The sequence below is a fragment of the Rana temporaria genome, chromosome 13 (assembly GCF_905171775.1).
Source record: "Rana temporaria chromosome 13, aRanTem1.1, whole genome shotgun sequence".
Lineage (NCBI taxonomy): Eukaryota > Metazoa > Chordata > Amphibia > Anura > Ranidae > Rana > Rana temporaria.
The window spans coordinates 46,599,906-46,621,900 of record NC_053501.1 but is presented as its reverse complement, the minus strand read 5'-3'; positions in this window follow the sequence as shown (position 1 = coordinate 46,621,900).

Genomic DNA, 21,995 nt, shown 5'->3' with positions numbered 1-21,995 from the left:
TTAGTGAATATGCAAGCAATTAAAATCATTGGGAGTTATTTATGGTATGGAGGTGAGGGGATTGCTGGACATCACAAAACAAGTGTAAAGAAGGGATAAGAACACTTTTGTCTGGGGCTCGCTCTGCAGATGTTTTCTGTACACGTCTGGCAACCAGAAACATTTGGTCTTTGCAGGTGTTATTTTGATGAGGTCAGGGTCAGCTGAGTACGAGGGGACAAAAAGCAATTTCAAATGCCAACCCTTCAAACTGTGACTAAACAGAAAAACTGCGCTATAAGGGATTATATATAGCGATGTTATGTATGTATTATCTAGGATGACTGCATAATACATTTATAGGGCCAAATAAACATAAATCACAAGTTGGCGTCAATAAAAGAGTGCTTAAAAGACAACTTGGAGAAAACACAACATTTAGTAATAAAGACATAAAACCACAAGCGATTTACCTGTATCTGCAGGGCTGTATTTAGGTGTCATGCTAACCTTGATACCACAGAAGGACACCTTTTTTTGAACTCTGCCTGTCATGTGATCATTTTCGTAAAAACTAATGGTTGAATGCATAATTGGAGGCATAGAGTCTGCTCTATGCAGGACTATAGATCAACTGTATAAAGCACCAAAAAAAGAAACAAAACGTGTACTAAAGGTTCAATAAAAGAATAAAAAAAAATAACAAACATGTCATACTTTCCTCCGCTGTGCAGCTCGTTTGGCACAAGGTGGCCCCCGATCCTTCTCTACTGGGGTCAATCGGCAGCTGTCTCGGCTCCTCCACACATCGCGTCCATAGACACGAATGCGGGACTCGGCCCCGCCCCCGGCGCCCATGTCAATTAATTTGATTGACAGCAGCGTGAGCCAATGGCTGCGCTGCTATCAATCTATCCAATGAAGAGCCGAGAAGACCAGGCTGAAATCCAGTACTGCTGTGGAACATCCAGGTGCTCTTGTGCAAACTGTAAACGTGCAGCAATGTTTTGTTTGGACAGCAGTGGCTTCCTCTGTGATATCCTCCCATGAAATCCATTCTTGTTTAGTGTTTTACGTATCGTAGATTCGCTAACAGGGATGTTAGCATATGCCAGAGACTTTTGTAAGTCTTTAGCTGACACTCTAGGATTCTTCTTCACCTCATTGAGCAGTCTGCGCTGTGCTCTTGCAGTCATCTTTACAGGACGGCCACTCCTAGGGAGAGTAGCAGCAGTGCTGAACCTTCTCCATTTATAGACAATTTGTCTTACCATGGACTGATGAACAGCAAGGCTTTTGGAGGTACTTTTATAACCCTTTCCAGCTTTATGCAAGTCAATAATTCTTAATAGTAGGTCTTCTGAGAGCTCTTTTGTGCGAGGCATCATTCACATCAGGAAATGCTTCTTGTGAAAAGCAAACCCAGAACTGGTGTGTGTTTTTTATAGGGCAGAGCAGCTGTAACCAACACCTCCCATCTCATCTCATTAATTGGAGTGAGGTGTCAGCCAACAGGTGTCCAATTAGCTCTTGGAGATGTCATTAGTCTAGGGCACAAGTGTCAAACACAAGGCCCGCAGGCCGAATCCGGCCCTCCAGGACATTTTGTGTGGCCCTCGCACCTCTCCTGCAGCTGCAGGAGAGCTCCAACCCTCCTCTGGTCCTCCTCCAGACCCCTACTTTCTGCTTTCAAACAATGCTTTCAGCTTCTTCTCAGCAGCAGCATAAGGAAAGGGGGGCGCACTGTGATGTAAGGGAGAGTGGGGGACTCAACTTCTGATGGTTGGGTTGCTCTTGACATCCAATGTAAGGGGAGGGGATGCGCTGGACATCTAATCTTACAGATACAACCGGCCCTTTTGAGGGCAATCATAATGCTGATGCGGCTCACAATGAAATTGAGTTTGACACCCCTGGTCTAGGGGTTCATATACTTTTTCCAATTGCATTGTGAATGTTTACATGGTGTGTTCAATAAAAACATGGTAACATTTAATTTTTTGTGTGTTATTAGTTTTAGCAGACTGTGATTGTCTATTGTTGTGACTTAGATGAAGATCAGATCACATTCTATGACCAATTTGTGCAGAAATACATATTATTCCAAAAGGGTTCACATACTTTTTATTGCAACTGTGTATATGTATATATATATATATATATATATATATATATATATATATATATATATATATATATATATACACACACACACACTTGTGTATATATAAACAGTTACATGTAAATACACACTCCAAACTGAAGACCTTTTGTGCCAATGTTCATCAGGTATATGGGTTGGCCTTAATTTTGAGAATGACATATCCACTAGCACAGGGGTACCCAACCTTTTGAAGAGCAAGGGCCACTTTAGCGACTTGTTAACCGGTCGTGGGCCACAATGAGCGGCGCCCACTCTACTTTTTTTTTTTTTTAGCGGATCGGATTGGAGGTAGTCGTTTGTGAATGGACACAAGTCCATTTACAATTGCAACTCCTTAGAGGTCCAATTGTGTCAGACTGACTGTGTGAAAGGGGCCTAAGGCTGCTTTCACACTAATGCACTGTTGTTTTCCAGCACCGCAGGTGCAGCACTTGTGGCTTTCCTGTGGGTTAGCTGCACTTTGCCATAGACTTCTATTATATCCTGTAGGTGTGGTGCACTTTCAGAAAGCTCACCAAACTCGCAGGTAATAGAAGTTTAAGGTCGCGTAACCACTGCAGAAAACATATGCCCATATACACTGTGATTGTAGTAATAAAATTACCTTTAATAACAGTATTCTATTCTGTTCCATCCCAGAGCAGGAGGCCGCTGGCCACATCAGAGGGCTCTGTTGGCCAAATGTGGCCCCCGGGCCGCTGGTTGGGCACCCCTGCAATAGCATATGGAATAGTATAACTGAAATAAGTGGTTCTATTAAGATGTACACATACTGTAAGTACATATGTGTCCTCCATGGTATGGACTTTAGCATTTCTGCAAACACCAATATCTGTGAGACCTGGTCATCACATTGCAAATCTGGTATGGACTGAGGTCCCTGCAGATGAAAGGGGAACGCATCAAGCACCTCCCTGTGTATGGACAGATTTAGTTTTAAATGTGCATTGTCTCTTCCTGCTTCACTGCTTTCCGTGAATGGCACATTTCTGAAACAAAAATAGCTTATAAAAGAGTGACGTGCGATAAGGTCATGAAACAAGAGACAACCCGCTGCCCCCTGCTGTCGAATTAGGCTGGAGCCTATGTGGCTTTTGCAGGCCTGCCAATATCCCAATACACTCAGAAGCTGAACTTCCAGGCTAGTTGCCCAAGCATCTAGTGCTCGGGATGTCAGCCATGTTTATCACTAAGGTTAACCACAACTCTAGTGGGGAAAGCAGAAGCTGCCTTAGGCTATGTGTACATGGGCGTTCATACAATACTCCTGCGCCATTAGCATCTGGCTGTGGTCAGTGCAGCTGGAGCAGACCTCCCCTGTGCTGCTTTTAGGGCACACTTCTCCAACAAGTTCTCAAAAGTTTGTGCTCTACTGATCTACGGACCACTTTAAACAAGAGTCACAAGTGCCAAGGAATAACTGAACTTATATTCATAAAGCCATTTTTTTTTTGTTTTTACTCTGGCTAGCAGTCCTTTCTATCTTCCTGATCTTCCTGCTGTGTAAAATCAAAAAGAAAGGTTCCACTACCTACGTGTAGCATTTATTAAAACATATTTATGAGATAAAAAAACAATATATACAGTGCATCCGGAAAGCATTCACTTTTTCCACATTTTGTTATGTTCAAAGCCTTATTCCAAAATGGATTTAATTCTATATTTCCCTCAAAATTCTACAAACAATACCCCAGAACGACGAGGTGTAAGAAGTTTGTTTGAAATCTTTGCAAATTTATTAACAATAAAAAATGTAAAAGTCACATGTACATGAGTATTCACAGCCTTTGCCATGACACTCAAAATTTAGCTCAGGTGCATCCTGCTTCCACTGATCATCCTTGAGATGTTTCTACAACTTGATTGGAGTTCACCTGTGGTAAATTCAGTTGATTGGACATGATTTGGAAAGGCACACACCTGTCTATATAAGGTCCCACAGTTAACAGTGCATGTCAGAGCACAAACCAAGCAATGAAGTCCAAGGAATTGTCTGTAGACCTCCGAGACAGGATTGTATCAAGACACAGATCTGGGGAAAGGTACAGAAAAATTCCTGCAGCATTGAAGGTCCCAGTGAGCACAGTGGCCTACATCAGTGGTCATCAACCCTGTCCTCAGGGCCCACTAACAGGCCAGGTTTTATGTATTTCCTTGGGGATATGCAGACTAGAATACTGCAATCACTGAGCAGCAAATGATATCACCTGTCATGTATTTCAGTTATCTTGCAAACCTGGCCTGTTAGTGGGCCCTGAGGACAGGGATGATGACCACTGGCCTACATCATCCATAAATGGAAGAAGTTTGGAACCACCAGCACTCTTCCTAGAGCGTGCCGACTGGCCAAACTGAGCTTTCGACTGAAGCAGGCCGTAGTCAGGGAGCTGACCAAGAACCCGATGATCACTCTGACAGAGCTCCAGCATTTCTCTGTGCAGAGGAATATCTTCCAGAAGAAGATCTCTGCAGCACTCCACCAATCAGGCCTGTATGGTAGAGTGGCCAGACAGAAGCCACTCCTCAGTAAAGGCACATGAGAGCCCAACTGGAGTTTGCCAAAAGGCACCTGAAGGATTCTCAGACCATGAAAAACAAAATTCCTTGGTCTGCTGAACCAAGGATTGAACTCTTTGGCCTGAATGGCAAGCATCATGTCTGGAGAAAACCAGGCACTGCTCATCACTTGGCCAATACCATCCCTACAGTGAAGCCTGGTGGTGGCAGCATCATGCTGTGGGCATATTTTTCAGTGACAGGAACTGGGAGAGCAATCCATCTCTCAGTAATCCATGGATGCAGGATAACATAGAGAAGGGTAAAGGACCCCCCTCACTGCTAAATCCATTTGATGCAACAGACAAACGTAACTCTGCTGTAGTTGTAAAGACCTCAATTGGCCCACGTGCCTATCCAGGGGGGGGGGGGGGGGTCAAATACAGACGGAAAGAAAAAAAGAAAAGGAAATAGACAACAGAAGAAAGGAAGACAAGGCAGGAAAGAGAGGAGTGCACCCCATTCTAAAAGAAGAGCTCTTCAAAACATTCCCATCTCATAAGGCATCCGAGAGGTATTTAATCCAGGGGTCCAAAGTTTTGTCCAAAGAAAAATATTTTGTCATTTAAGATTGCCAAAAGACATTCATTTACCTTAATCCAAGACAACTTGGACTTTAGCAGGTGGAGGGGAACCGTAGGGGATTTCCAAGTGCTGGCTATGGAAATTCTAGCTGCTACATATATAAAGGCTATGAGCCTCATTGTGTGTCTCGATGTCCCCTTCACCAGACGCCCCAACAGTGCCTACATAGGCGATTTAATGAGGTTCACTTGAGTGAGTAAGTATATGAAGTTATAGGTTTAAATCCAGAACCTCCTCAATTTTGAGCAAGTCCACCAAATGTGGAACATGGTGCCATCCATTCCATACCCTCTGAAGCACTGCAGGGAAGCACCCAGGACATGCTACTCTTGCCGACACCATGTACCACCTCCGGAAGTCCTTGTAGTTTGCCTCAATCAACGAGGTATTAATATATGATTTGGATGCACATTGTGTCAACTTACTCCACTCTACATAGATATTCCATTGACGTAGAAGAGGTTAAATCAGAGGTATGATTCAGTCTCATCAATAAATGCACTGAGTGTATCAATATAAATCTGAATTAGGAAGCTGACATTTTGCCTGAAGGAATTGTTTTGACAAGACACCTCTATAGTCACAGAGATCTGCTATTCACAGAAAACCTTTGTTGGTCCACCAAGCAAAGTTTTGGGGATGAAGACCTAGAGTGAACGGAGGATTACCAAACAACTGAACCACTGGGGTGTGTAGGGATTTAAATCCATGTGTGGCTAGTAATCTGTCCCGTAGGTATGAAAACAGATCAACTGAGCCAACTGACCAGTGTGATGTGTCCACCATTTTATAAAAAAAAAGATCATAAAGATCTACACCTGATCTTTGATTTAAATGTGACTTTAAATTTGCTTTAATGGACAGGCAAACAATGATAATACAAATCATTAGAGCATCTAAAGTAGGGCATAATTGTAACAAAAGAAACACTATACAAATATGTTGTAAAGAACAGCAAACTATACAGATGACCTGATTGAGAATACAGTTAGCCTATGCTGGGGCTAAGAATCTCCCGTTGGAGCACTCACTCTCTCACAAGAGAGTATTGATGATCCAATGTGAAAAAGTAAAAGGTGCCAGGCTGATTCAGTCCTCAGGAAGCACCTTTAAACAGCAATAATATCAGGGTCAGTAATAACTAGTTGCAGACCGTGGGCATGCTACACATGCCAAAAAAAGTCATACTTGTACAAAGGGCATGTGTAGCATGCACAGTCTCTCTGCCATGCTTCTGGAATCCCCCCTCCAAGTATTCCATAATTGTTGGCTGTGAATAATCATAGCCAGCATTGCAGTATACTCAGATAAGAAGTCAGCAATTCTAGCTATCAAAAAAGCAGTCTTGATTAATGTTTATAAACAACACTGTGAGAGGCTGGATTGTACGAAGATACCATGTAGCATATTGTTCATTCTGTTCATTCATCTGCAGATCAAAGGGATGAACTTACACCTGATGAGGGTGTCAGTTAAAGAAACCCAACAAGTTAAAAAAAAAATTTTTTTAAATAAAATGTTTTTCTGTTTAACCCCTTATTAACCCTTGTTTACTATAATCAGCCATAATTCACTCCTTATTCAGGGTACACACCATAAGTAACAAAATCAAGGTGTGTTGCACTACAGTGATTGATATTAAAAATACTGAAAACAATTATAAATAAACAGTCCAGAAAAATCTGTTTCTCAAATGGACCATAATGGTCAAATGGCAAACTCCATTATTTAACTGTGGATAAGGTTATCCAATCCCTTCACCGAGTGAAAACACCACCACCACAATAGGTTGGACTCTTACCAGAGAGCCTGGACCCTTTATTATGAAGGGTCAAACAGGCTTGATAAATGTGTCCCGGTAGGGGTCATCAGCAGGGGATTTACAAAGGAACCATGGGCGTAGCATAAGGGGTTGCAGGGGTCACAATCGCAACCCTACCCCTAGCTCCAGGGGGCCCCTGCAGCCTCTCTGTCATATTATCATATCCACCACCAAGTTCAGCTCTGATCTGCCCAAGGGCCCCACAGCCACGCTCCAGTACTGGGCTTCCACTTTGCCTTCCACGGTCCACACCCCTCCATTCTCATTGGCTGGGAAAAGCTGTGAGCCATTTCCTGAATGGAGAGAAGCACAGGGTGAGAACTGCACAGGGGCCAGGTCAACTTTTGCATCTGGGCCCACAAGCTTCAAGCTATGCCTCTGAAAGGAACCATGTCAGGAACAGTTCAAGAGCATGCAGGGGACTCCACCCAAATGATGATTGTGTAGTCAGATCCAAATAAAACATAAAACGCTGGATAGTGTAAAACCTCTTAGGCCGAGTACTCACGAGCATACATGTCCGATGAAACCGGTCCGCGGACCGTTTTCATCGGACATGTCTGCCCGGGGACTGCCCGAGGACTTCTGTTCGATGGCTGTACACACCATCGAACAGAGGTCCGCGCGTAAACAATACGCGGGGTGTGTCCGCGGTGTCGCCGCGTCGATGACGCGGTGTCGCCGCGACAATGACGCGGCGACGTGGGCGGCCTGCCTTTAAAATGCTTCCACGCATGCGTCGAAGTCATTCGACGCATGCGAGGGATGGCGGGCGGCAGGACATGTACGGTAGGTCTGTACAGACGACCGTACATGTCCGGGCGGACAGGTTTCCAGCGGACTGTTTTAAAGCAAGTCCAGGAAACAGTTGTCCGCTGGAAACCTGTCCGATCCGCCCGAAAAAGGTCCGCTCGGGCCTACACACGGCCAAACATGTCTGCTGAAACTGGTCCGCGGACCAGTTTCAGCAGACATGTTTGGTCGTGAGTACGGGGCCTTAAGGGTTGCATTTAATATGAAGTATTGCATTTACACATATTCATAGTAAAAACAGCATTGCATGGTAAAAAAGGAAGGAGGCCACCACAGAACTTCCAAACATGTAAAATGGAGTTTGCCATTTGACCATTATGGTCCATTTGAAAGACTGATTTTTCCAGACTGTAAATTTATTTATAATTTTTTTCAGTTTTTTAGTATCAATCACTGTAGCGCAACACACCTTTATATGGTTTCTTGTTTTTTTGTGGTGCTGCTTTTTTTCACACTGAATTATCTTTTCACATCCGCAGTATTATTTTTATTTACACACTATAAGTGGATGGGGTGGGCTGATGATGCCATGCTCTCCACCTCAACCAATTAAAGGAAGCTTTGGAATCATTCACAAAATGCAAAGCTGCATTTGAATGGCTGAACACCCACTGCATTTTTCCAGGTGTGAGATGGAAAGTCTCTGGGCCTGATTTACTATGCTCTGTGCGCTGCGCTGGTTCATGCGTTAATTAGTACTCCGGGTGGAGGCTTAATTGGGCGCATGAACCAGCGTAGCAGCCGGCGCATTGAAACTAATATGTAAAGCCGCGCCGAACTCCCTATAGAAGTCTATGGGAGAAATCAAAAGTGTTCATTTTAAAGGCTAATCTGCAAGTTTTGTCCTAAAAAGTGTTTGGGGACCTCAGTCCTGCCCCAGGGAACATGTATCAATGCTTTTTTTATTTTTTTAAACGGCCGTTTTTTCGGGAGCAGTGAAATTAATAATTCTTAAAGTGAAACAATAAAAGTGAAATATTCCTTTAAATTTCGTACCTAGGGGGGGTGTAATGTCAGCATGTGAAATAGCGCATTTTTCCCGCACTTAGAACTCCCCCTGCACAAAATGACATTCAGAAGGAAAAAAGTCATTTAAAAATTCACACGCGGCTATAATGAATTGTCGGCTCTGACAATTCTAAAGGGATTCATTCATAAAACAAACAAAAAAATGTGTAGGGGTTCCCCCAAATTAAATTACCAGGCCCTTCAGGTCTGGAATGGATATTATGGGGAACCCCGCCGTAAAAAACAAAAAAAAAAAAGACGTGCGGTTCCCGGCAAATATCCATTCCAGACCCTTCAGGTCTGGTGTGGATTTTAAGGGGAACTCCACCCCAAATTGAAAAAAAAAATGGCGTGGAGTCCCCCTAAAAATCCACACCAGACCCTTATCCGAGCACGTTAACCTGGCCGGCCGCAGAAAAGAGGGGGGGACAGAGTGCGGCCCCCCCCCTCTCCTGAACCGCACCAGGCCACATGCCCTCAACATGGGGAGGATGTCCCCATGTTGATGGGGACAAGGGTCTCATCCCCACAACCCTTGCCCGGTGGTTGTGGGGGTATGCGGGCGGGAGGTTTATCAGAATCTGGAAGACCCCTTTAACAAAGGGGACCCCCAGATCCTGACCCCCCCTGTGTGAAATGGTAATGGGGTACATTGTACCTCTACCATTTCACCCCAAAAAAATGTCAAAGTGTTAAAAATGACAGTAGCCGGTTTTTGACAAATCTTTTAATAAAATCTTCTTTTCTTCTTTCCTTCGGGTTTCTTCCGCTGCTTCTTTCTTCTCGTTCACATCTTGCCCGACGTCTTCTTCTATCTTCTCCGTCCGTCCTTCAGCCTTCTGGTCCCGCATCTTGCCCGTTGTCTTGTCCTGTCTTCTTCTCCGTCCGCCTCCTCGTCCGCATCTTGGGTCTTCTGCGGTGTTCTTCTCGTCCCCGAACCCAGCGTTTGAATTTGATTTGGCCGCCGTTTTCCCGCTCCTGGGACCCGCCCCCCTCTGACGCCACAAGTAAACTCCTTAGAAGGTCATGTGCGTCAGAGGGGGGCGGGGTCGCAGAGCGTCACACAGCGGGGAATTCAATTTCAATCGCGCCGCCCGGAGAAGAAGTTCCCGCCGTGTCACACTCATGTGACCCCGCCCCCCTCTGACGCCACAAGTAAACTCCTTAGAAGGTCATGTGCGTCAGAGGGGGGCGGGGTCGCAGAGCGTCACACAGCGGGGGAATTCAATTTCAATCGCGCCGCCCGGAGAAGAAGTTCCCGCCGTGTCACACTCATGTGACCCCGCCCCCCTCTGACGCACATGACCTTCTAAGGAGTTTACTTGTGGCGTCAGAGGGGGGCGGGTCCCAGGAGCGGGAAAACGGCGGCCAAATCAAATTCAAACGCTGGGTCCGGGGACGAGAAGAACACCGCAGAAGACCCAAGATGCGGACGAGGAGGCGGACGGAAAAGAAGACAGGACAAGACAACGGGCAAGATGCGTGACCAGAAGGCTGAAGGACGGACGGAGAAGATAGAAGAAGACGTCGGGCAAGATGTGAACGAGAAGAAAGAAGCAGCGGAAGAAACCCGAAGGAAAGAAGAAAAGAAGATTTTATTAAAAGATTTGTCAAAAACCGGCTACTGTCATTTTTAACACTTTGACATTTTTTTTGGGGTGAAATGGTAGAGGTACAATGTACCCCATTACCATTTCACATAGGGGGGGGGCCAGGATCTGGGGGTCCCCTTTGTTAAAGGGGTCTTCCAGATTCTGATAAGCCCCCCGCCCGCATACCCCCACAACCACCGGGCAAGGGTTGTGGGGATGAGACCCTTGTCCCCATCAACATGGGGACATCCTCCCCATGTTGAGGGCATGTGGCCTGGTGCGGTTCAGGAGAGGGGGGGGGCCGCACTCTGTCCCCCCCTCTTTTCTGCGGCCGGCCAGGTCAACGTGCTCGGATAAGGGTCTGGTGTGGATTTTTAGGGGGACTCCACGCCATTTTTTTTTTCAATTTGGGGTGGAGTTCCCCCTTAAAATCCACACCAGACCTGAAGGGTCTGGTATGGATATTTGGGGGGACCCCACGCCATTTTTTGGGTTTTTTTTTACGGCGGGGTTCCCCTTAATATCCATTCCAGACCTGAAGGGCCTGGTAATTTAATTTGGAGGGACCCCCTTTTTTTTTTTTTTTTTTTAATGAGCAATGACTCTATTCTTTATAGCCATGAGTACTTTAACCACTTGCCCACCGGGTTAATTCTGGCACTTCTCTCCTTCATGTGAAAATCACAATTTTTTGGCTAGAAAATTAATCAGAACCCCCAAACATTATATATTTTTTTTTAGCAGACATCCTAGGGAATAAAATGGCAGTCATTGCAATACTTTTTGTCACACCGTATTTGCGCAGCGGTCTTACAAGCGCACTTTTTTTGGATAAAAATCACTTTTTTGAATTAAAAAATAAGACAACAATACATTTTGCCCAATTTTTTTATATATTGTGAAAGATAATGTTACGCCGAGTAAAATGATACCCAACATGTCACGCTTAAAAATTGCGCCCGCTCGTGGCATGGCATCAAACTTTTACCCTTTAAAAATCTCGATAGGCGACGTTGAAAAAATTCTACAGGTTGCATTTTTTGAGTTGCAGAGTAGGTATAGGGCTAGAATTATTGCTCTCACTCTAACGATCGCGGCGATACCTCACTTGTGTGGTTTGAATACCGTTTTCATATGCGGGCGCTACTCGCATATGCGTTTGCTTCTGTGCGCGAGCTCGTCGGGACGGGGCGCTTTAAAAAATTTTTTTGGGGTTTTCTTATTTATTTTTATTTCGTTTTATAATGTTTTACACTGAAATAAAAAAAAAAAAAAAAATGATCAGTTTTCTTCCTATTACAAGGAATGTAAACATCCCTTGTAATACGACTAGTGTGTTACAGGTCCTCTTTATGGAGAGAGGCGGGGTCAATAAGGCTGGAAAGCATGGTATTGAAAAAAAAAATAAAAGTTCTCATGCTTTCAGCTGCAATCATGTTCGTTCACCACAGTGGTGTAGTGTATAGCACTTTGACCTAGCAGCAAAAGAGTCGTTGGTTCGAATCCCGCCCGTGACAGCATCTGCATGGAGTTTGCATGTTCTCCCTGTGCCTGCGTGGGTTTCCTCCCACAATATAAAAACACGCTGTAAATCGGTTCCGGTCTAAATAAGCCCTAATATGCAGTAGTATATTTAGGTTTGGTTCTGCCCTAGGCCTGACTACATATCTGCACCTCCTTATAGAAAAATGACCCACCCCTTCCTGTCAAGGTCACACCCTGTTTTTGTATAACCCCGCCCAGTAATTTTCAGGGGACCCACACACTAGTTCTGGGGGGGCACTGGATTCCCTTAACCACTTCCATACCAGGCACTTACGCACCTTCCCGCCAAGCCAATTTTCAGCTTTCAACACTGTCGCACTTTGAATGGCAATTGCGCGGTCATACAACACTGTACCCAAACAAAATTGGCGTCCTTTTTTCCCCACAAATAGAGCTTTCTTTTGTTGTTATTTGATCACCTCTGCGGTTTTTTTTTTTGCGCAACAACTAAAAAAAGACTGCAAATTTTGAAACAAAAAAAGTTTTTATTTTTTTAGGTTAATTTTTTGGTAAATAAGTTTTTCTCTTTCAATTACGGGCACTGATATGGCGGCACTGATGGGCACCGATGAGATGGCACTGATGGACATCGATGAGGTAGTACTGACGGCACAGATGAGGTGGCATTGATTGGCGGCGCTGCTATGCGGCACTGATGGGCACTCATAGGCGGCACTGATGGGCACTCATGGGCGGCACAGATGGGCGGCACTTATGGGTGGCACTGATGGATACTTATGGGTGGCACAGGTGGGCACTGATAGGTGGGCACTGTGCATGGATGGGCACTGTGGGGTGGCACTGATGGACACTGTGGGGTGGCACTGATTTTCCCAGTCAGTGCCCATTTGTGGGCACTGATTGGCATCTTTTTTCTTATTTTTTATTGCTTTTTGTTTTTTTGTTCTATATTTTTTTTGTTTTTGCACACCCTGGTGGTCCAGGGTGGGCATCCCTGGTGGTCCAGTGTGGTGATCCGAGGGGGGGCTGCGCTGATAAACAATCAGCGCGAACGCCCCCTGTCAGGAGAGCCGCCGATCGGCTCTCCTATACTCGCGTCTGTCAGACGCGAGTGAGGAAGAGCCATCGATGGCTCTTCCTGTTTACATCGTGATCAGCCGTGATTGGACACGGCTGATCACGTGGTAAAGAGTCTCCGTCTCCGTGAGAGACTCTTTACTGAGATCAGACTGACACCCCGCATCACCGATCGCCGCACTGCGTGCCCCCACAGGCGCGTGCGGCATGAAATCCTGCAGGACGTCCTGTCAGGATTGTGTAACCACTTCCCGGACGTAAATCGGCCATAGGCTGGGCGGGAAGTTGTTAATTTGCATAGTTTTTCTCTCACTTCCTGTTTGGCTATGGGGCAGGAAGTGAAGGCAAATCTCCCCAATTGGACACAGATAATACAAAATAAACTGACAGGGCCTATAACCCTCCCTCACTCTATCCAAAATTAAAGAAAATAAAACTTGTTGATTATAGTTCTTGTCAGGGGCGGACTGACCATTGAGTCACTCGGGCACTGCCCAAGGGCCCCATGCCACTAGGGGGCCCCATCCGGGTTGCCAGGCTCAGTAAAACCAGGGACAGTATGTAAAAATCTGTGTTTTTTTTAGATCTGTCCCCGATATGTCCGAAAATGACATGCTTTTAATGTGAATATCCCAAGATTTTAGCTGCCCGCCTCTGCACTACCTCCTGGCGTGGTGGTCATCTGTAAGCCAGAGGGGCCCCATAATCTTCTATTGCCCAGGGGCCACATGAGTTGTCAGTCCGCCCCTGGTTCTAGTTTAAGCACAAATTTCATAGAGTTTTATTGAGAGCCCCAAAAAATATAACCATGCCAATAGGCCAGGATAGAGCGTTGCTAATATGTAGGAATGTGTGTGTTAGAGCACCCCACCCAATGTTAACTAAAAAATTATTAATTTGCAAATAAATATTATCAGCTCATTTTTTGGGGATGTCTGCACCCCTGATAGTGACAACATTTGTGAGGTGTCTTCACCCTTTCTAATTCATTCACTTCCTGTCACATAGCCAAACAGGAAGTGAGGGTAAAACCTTACTAATATCTTTTCTTGGGGACACAGAGATCAAGCTAAATAGTTTCCCATTATGTAAATTGCACTCTAGCATTTTGCTGTGTACACCCCAAATTATTAGGGATCTTGGACTTTGGGGTCCATTGACTAAAGGCAAATCCACTTTGCACTACAAGTGCAAAGCAAGGAAGAAAGAAAACAAAACAACTTTGCTTCTACAGGATTGGATGTTAAAACCATCAGTGCTTCCTCTCTGATTTTCAGCAACTATGCTTGTACTGCAGAGTGGCTTTGCCTTTACTAAACCCCAAACTAAATAATCATTTGGGGCAGGGATCCTCAAACTACGGCCCTCCAGCTGTTTTAGAACTACACATCCCATGAGGCCTTGTAATGCACTGACATTCACAGACATGACTAGGCATGATGGGAATTGTAGTTCCTGAACAACTGGAGGGCCGTAGTTTGAAGACCCATGATTTGGGGTGTACACAGCAGTGCTGGAGTGCAATTTGCTTAATGGGGACACTAGTTAGATTGACCTGTGTCCCCAAGAAATGACACTGGTAGGGTTTTAACCTCACTTCCTGTTCAGCTGTGTGACAGGAAGTGAAGCCAATTTTAAGAAAAGGGACACAAAGCTCAACACAAAAATAAAAAAACACAAAGCAGGGGTTCTAACACTCACTTGGCTTCCCTCAAACACCCACAATTTGAATAGGATTGCCTTGCGCTAGATTTAAGCACAGTGCTGTAAATCAGCACGTCAAGCCTGTCCACCAATAGCAAACCCCCCCCACAGGCCATGTTTGCAGGTTTTCCTTCATCTTGCACATGTGCTTTAAAATACAGTCTGGACAGCAATTCTTGATAAGAGAAATCCCCAAAACATGTCCTGTCGGGGGTACTTGAGGGCTGAGGACCACTGCAGAATAAAATACTTACCAGTTTTTGTCTTTAAAGTCAGGGAGAATAAACATGGCAAACATTTCATGATTACACACCAGGAAAGAAGCTTAGACAAAAATCACACATAATTTGTTAGGCCCAAACCTAGTTCAGCTGCAGCTGTCAACATATGTAGCATGAAAAAGTAACAAAAGACAAACTTAACAATTTTAAAGTAATTTTTATTGGTCAACAAAACAAGGAAAGCAAAAAAAGACAAACAAACAAAAATACATTTCAAAATTCTAAATAACCATAGCTTTACACATTTTTCATAAAATAAGGCCACATAGACAAATACATCAAAGTGAACATCATTTAAAAATAAACCAAAACCATTGGCAAATTAAAACAAAACCCATGCAACAAACCACATTTGTGTTTAGCAACAGCATTTCTGCCAGCCTGCCCCTTCTGAGGGCAGCTGAGGACTGATCGATCCAAGCTTTTTATAACAGTGCTAGTAATGAAGCAATTGAAATCACATGACCAAATTGCAGTCTCTAGTTTGGGTGAGCTTGTAATTGGGCACACCTGCAATTAATCCAAACCACGCTCTATGAGCATCCAATGAGTGTTTTTCACCTTTTAAAAAGAAAGGATATTTTTTTTCTAAGTGTTTGAGCATGCTCAGTTCATCACACATGTAGGAACCAAGCTGCAATGGAATGAGAGCTTTTTTTTTTTGGTTTCCCCTGATCTGATGCTTTCCTGACTGGCTCCATGGCAGCATACGTGTGGGTTAGCCCCGCCTCCATAACTACCCAATAGGACCCCTCCCCTATAAATCTTAGCTGTGGGCTCTCAGCCTTGTTCCTTTTTTGTCCTCCTCCGTAGGACCATGTGTTTGGTTCTTCTACCAAAAAAAAAAAAAAAAAAAAAAAAAAAAAATATATATAACACATACACAACTCATCCCTTGATCAAGCTCGGCCAAGAATTCTCCAATAAGCCTTGTCTGTTAAGCAGGGTATGGAATGCATGGAATAGCGCTGAAGTTATGGAGTCTACTGCGCAAGATTGGTATGCCTAGCGGTGCAGGTAGCCTTCTTTTATCTAAAGACCAGTGTGTGTCCCTGGCCGAACGGATCATGGTGGTGATGGTGAGCAGTATCGTTTCTTTTTTTCATGGCAGCAGTGTTTATGTTTGTGGTTTGTCTTTTCCTTGTTTGTTAAGTCTTACTTGCCCTGTGAGCGTCTGGTTCCCTTGCGTTCCAGCCGCCGCTCCCTCTGACTTCCGGGTTCTGTCTGCGTTCTACACAGACAGACCAGGACTGAAAGCGAGGCCTGGCTCACACGCGAGCGAGGCCTGGCTAGCGCATGCGCGAGACTCGACTCGCGCATGCGCACTGGTTACGGCTGACGCGGCCATGGCGTCATACGCCCAGCCTTTAAAACAGAGCGAGAGACATGTGTACACCGGGGGCGTGCGTTCGTACGGCGGTTCCCGGTGTACTGTCCTGTCCACATCTAGGTAAGTGTTCTGGTGCGGTTTTGGGCTAAAAACCTTTCTCATGTTTTCTACTTGACAGCTTGTCACTTTCCTGTTACAGTGTCTATCCAAGGCTACATGGACATCTCTTTGCCTCTCAGTGGCCAGCCCTCCCTCAACAGGTATGGCTAAGGGGAAAACTATGTTTTCTGCACCTGCTGGGGGGGAAGAGAGTGGAGTATAGGGACATAGTGTGACTATTTGTGTTTCTTCTTCTCTTTATCTCAGCCCTTCTAGGTCTGACCAGCAGCATAATGAGTCCCACGGTCACAGCAGGTCTTCTAGGTCACATCACCGGCACTCATCCTCCAGACACCATAGTTCATCCAGAACTGGTCATGCTAGTAGAAGTACTCCTCATCTCTCCCCCCATGATGAAAGATTGGAAAATTCTTGCTGGGGGTGCAAGGCTTCGTTATCTATTAACAAATCCCTTTGTGATCATTGTTTCTCTAAAGTAGCCAATGAAAGGGGAGGTGTAGATAAACACCTGGAAGCTCTTGTCAAAAGGGTCGTGGATAAATCCCTGCAGGAGAGAGATACTATAATACAGCAGGACTCTCCTATAGACCCAATGATTCCCTTATTGGATCAGGGACATTTACATGAGGTCTTCGCAGCCACTCAGGCCAGCCAGTCGGCTGCTTCTCCTTCAGAAAGTGGTTCAGAATTGGAGGATACAGTAATAGGCTTTGATTATGCCTTAGTCCCTGCCTTAGTGAAAGCTATTAAGGAAACCCTGAATTTGGAGGATCCAGCTACTTCCCCCCCTAAACAGAGAAAACTCTTTAAACAGCTTAACAAGGAGCGACATTATTTCCCGTTTATTACGGAGATAGGCGCCATTATCTCCAACGAGTGGAGTAAACCTGATAAAAAAGGCTCTATGCAGTCGAAGATAACAAAATTATATCCCTTCAAACAAGAAGACGTGACCCATCTTGAAGCTGCCCCGTCAGTGGACGCAGCGTTGATGCGTTTGGTGAAGTATGTGACCCTTCCCTTGGAAGATACAGTTTCTTTTAAAGATCCTTTGGAAAGACGGATCGATTCGGACCTAAAGAGAATCTACTTGACAGCAGGGTCCGCTTGTAAACCCATTCTGGCTATAGCAGCTGCCTCAAAAGCCTTAGAAGCCTGGTCTGACAGTGTTAATGATTCCTTGAGAAGCATTTCTGAGGACACAGCTAAGAATTCTCCTATCCAGGAAATTAGGCTAGCGTCCGCTTTCTTGGGGGAGGCCTCTATTGATATTACTCGCCTAGTGGCCAGGGTGATGTTGTCGGCAGTCACTGCCCGCCGTGCTTTGTGGCTCCGTCCATGGTCTGCGGATGCAGCCTCAAAGCAGGCTTGGTGCCGTATTCCCTTTGAGGGCGGGTCCCTCTTTGGCAATAAACTCGATAGTGCCATCTCTCGGGCCACGGGAGGTAAGTCAGGGTTTCTCCCTCAAGACAGGCGTTTACAGAATCAAAAACGCACCTTCTTCAGACCACAGAATACAGATCGCTGGAGGGATGCACGCAACTATAGACCCGGTCGTGAATTCTCTAGACCATGGAGGTCCAGACAACCTCCCTTTAAGAAGCAAACTAAAGGCACTACTTCTAACAGCCAGGAATCTACGAAGTCCTTTTGAGGTTGGGCCCGCCCAAGCATTTCAGGTGGGGGCTCGCCTTTCCCACTTTCGGCATGTTTGGGCGGCCTCTATTCAGGACTTCTGGACCATCAAGACGGTCTCGTCGGGCCACACTTGGATCTTCAACAGCGTCCCCAGGCTCAGGTTTGTTCCCACGAACCTTCCAGGCACAGAAGAGAAAAAACAAATCCTTTTGGCCTACGTGAACTCTTTATTAATTCAAGGCGCAGCTGTCTGTGTACCAAGAACAGAACGAGGCGAAGGCATGTATTCCCCTTTATTTCTAGTGCAGAAAAAGAACGGTACTTGGAGACCAGTAATAGACCTAACTCATCTCAACCGGTTTATTCGGAAAGAAAAATTCAAGATGGAATCTCTGTTAACCATCCAACAGTCGGTCCATCCAGGGGATTGGTTAGTGTCAATAGATTTGAAAGACGCTTATTTTCATGTTCCGGTGGCAATAGGTTTTCAAAAATACCTCCGCTTCTCGGTAGGCGACCATCACCTACAGTTCACCTGCCTACCCTTTGGCCTCACGACCTCACCCCGGGTGTTCTCCAAGGTCCTGCTAGCCGTCGTAGCCCTTCTGCGGGTGAAAGGAGTTCGTCTTCATCATTATTTAGACGATCTATTGCTACTAGCCCAAGACAGAAATCAACTGATAGAACAGAGAGATCTAGTAATTACCACTCTGCAAGAGTTCGGATGGCTAATAAATGTGGAGAAAAGTCATCTAGTCCCATCACAGAGCCTAGTGTTTTTGGGTGCCCTCTTCAACACATCAATAGGCACCATCTCATTACCGGAGGAGAAAGTTACCACGATCAGAGGCAGGATCCGCAAAGCATTCGCTGCTCCTCAGCTATCTGCCCTTCATTGTCTGAAGTTAATCGGTACCATGTCAGCCACAATTCCAATGGTGAAATGGGCCCAGTGGCATACTCGTCCATTCCAGAAAGGATTTCTCCAACAATGGGTCTCCTCCAGGAAGAGTCAGCGCATCACGATCACTCAATCTATGAGAGGATCTCTTCTATGGTGGCTTCAGGGGAAGAATCTTCGCAACTGCCATTCAATTCGTCCCATCACTTGGGTTACAATAACATCAGATGCCAGCAATCTGGGCTGGGGCGCCCATTGCCTTTCAGAGATAGCTCAAGGCAGATGGAGCACACCCTCTCACGGAATTGTTTCCAACATATTGGAACTACGAGCCGCCTTTCAAGCACTCCTGTCCTTCAGCCATATATTAGCAAAATGTTCAGTGATGCTCAGGCTGGACAATACGACTGCAGTGGCCTACATAAGGAAACAGGGTGGAACACGCAGTTGGACCCTACTTCGAGAAGTAGAACCAATTATGAACTGGGCCCAGAAGAATCTGGCCAACATCTCGGCAGTATACATTCCGGGGATTCAGAATGTTCAAGCGGACTTCTTATCTCGAGTCCAGTTGGACAACAACGAATGGTCCCTACACACAGATGTGTTCAATTGGCTTCTAACCTTGGGAATATCCCCAGAAGTGGATCTATTTGCGTCCCCGCGCAACCACAAGTTGATGAAGTATTATGCGAGGGGCAGGGATCCCCAAGCCTATGGGATAGACGCTCTCACGGATCAATGGAGATTTCAAAAAGCTTACGCCTTTCCACCAGTCCCTGTGATCTTTCGGTTCCTTCACCGGCTCAAATCAGAGAATGCGGAAATCCTCGCAGTGATCCCCTTTTGGCCAAACAGGCCCTGGTTCTCTCTCCTATCGCTCCTCAGCTATCGGGATCCAATTCCTCTCCCCCCCAAACCAGATCTTCTCTCCCAAGGCTCAATATGGCACCCATGTCCAGCTCGTCTGCACCTCAGGGCGTGGTTCTTGAGAGGGGAAGGCTTAAAGCACTAGGTTGTCCAGAAGAAGTCATGTCAACCCTGCTTAACGCCAGAAGAAACAGTACTAACAGAGTGTATGAACGTATTTGGTCAAAATTTTCAGACCACATGTCGTCGAGGTCCAACCCTCCTAGCTCTCCAGAAGTTCAAGATATCCTTAGCTTCCTACAAACGGGCTTGGTCTTACCTTTAGCAGTCAGTTCTCTCCGAGTGCAAGTCTCAGCCATCTCTGCGTTTACAGGGATCTCTTGGGCTAACCATTCCCTGGTTCGCCAGTTTTTCAAAGGTGCCATTCGGCTCAGGCCCCAAAAGAAAACCGAGGTTCCCCAAATGGGATCTACCTCTTGTTCTGGACTATCTTACCTCGATCAGCTCTAATCCGGATAAACCTCTTTCAGCTAGAGACCTTACTCTCAAAACCATCTTTTTAGTTGCAGTCACTTCAGCTAAGAGGATCTCCGACATAAGAAATCTGGGTTCAAAAGAACCATTCCTGACCTTCTTTCCTGACAGAGCAGTATTAATTCCTATGCTGGGCTCAAATCCTAAAGTGACATCCATTTTTCATGAAAATCAGGAAATTGTCCTGCCCACCTTTGGGTTGTCTGAAGATCAAAGTGTTCATCCCCTTGATGTAGGACGCACATTAAATCTATATCTAGAAATGACAAGTTCTTTCAGGCAAACAGACTTTCTTTTTGTCCTTCTCCATGGGAAGAATAGAGGGAAGCGGGCATCAATCAGATCCATCTCAACTTGGATAGTTCAGACCATCCAGAGGGCATATAAGGAGAAGGGCCTGGCTCCTCCAGAGGCAGTAACTGCACATTCAACTAGGAGCATCTCGACTTCTTGGGCAGCCTCACGACATGTCGCACCTGAAGTTATATGCAGAGCGGCTTCGTGGTCTTCAATTAATACCTTTGTCTCTCACTACTGTATTGAACCGGCTGCTTTGTCTTCCTTAAATTTTGGTTTACAAGTGCTGTCGGTGGACAGTGTTAAATAAATTTATGTTCTCAGCATTTTTGCCCACCCGGGTTTCTTTTTGTGAGTTATTTCCCACACGTATGCTGCCATGGAGCCAGTCAGGAAAAAGGAAAATTTATTACCAAATACTTACCGTAATTTTCCTTTCCTGATAGGCTCCATGGCAGCAGGAGTCCCTCCCAAAATGCGTGGAGTAGGATAGTTACGGAACAAGGCTGAGAGCCCACAGCTAAGATTTATAGGGGAGGGGTCCTATTGGGTAGTTATGGAGGCGGGGCTAACCCACACGTATGCTGCCATGGAGCCTATCAGGAAAGGAAAATTACGGTAAGTATTTGGTAATAAATTTTCCTTTTTCCAGCCTGAAGGGGAGGTGTTAAAGACAGAAGTAAACACGCACATTTAATAATCTATTTGTGTGAAAAAAAAGGTTGCCAATTTTGTTTGGGAGCCACGTCGCACGACTGCGCAATTGTCAGTTAAAGCGACGCCGTGCCGAATCACAAAAACTTGCCCGGTCATTGACCAGAAATATGGTCCGGGCTCAAGTGGTTAAAAATTAACAAAACACAAAAGTGAGCCCAATTTTTGGGGATAATGTGAAAGATGATGTTACACTGAGTAAATAGATACCTTACATGTCACGCTTTACTATTGGAAACACTCCTGCAATGGGGCCAAAATGAATTCCGTGAATATCCCCATAGGCAACCTTTTTCTTTTTTTTCCAGGTTACCAGTTTATAGTTACAAAGAAGGTCTAGTGGTAAAAGTATTGCTCTCGCTCTAACGCACGCGTCAATACCTCACATGTGTGGTTTGAACGATGTTTATATATGTGGGCGGGACTTGCGTAAGTCCCGCCCACATATGTAAAAAATATTTTTACTTTTTGCTATAATAAATATCCCCAAAAATATATATTCAA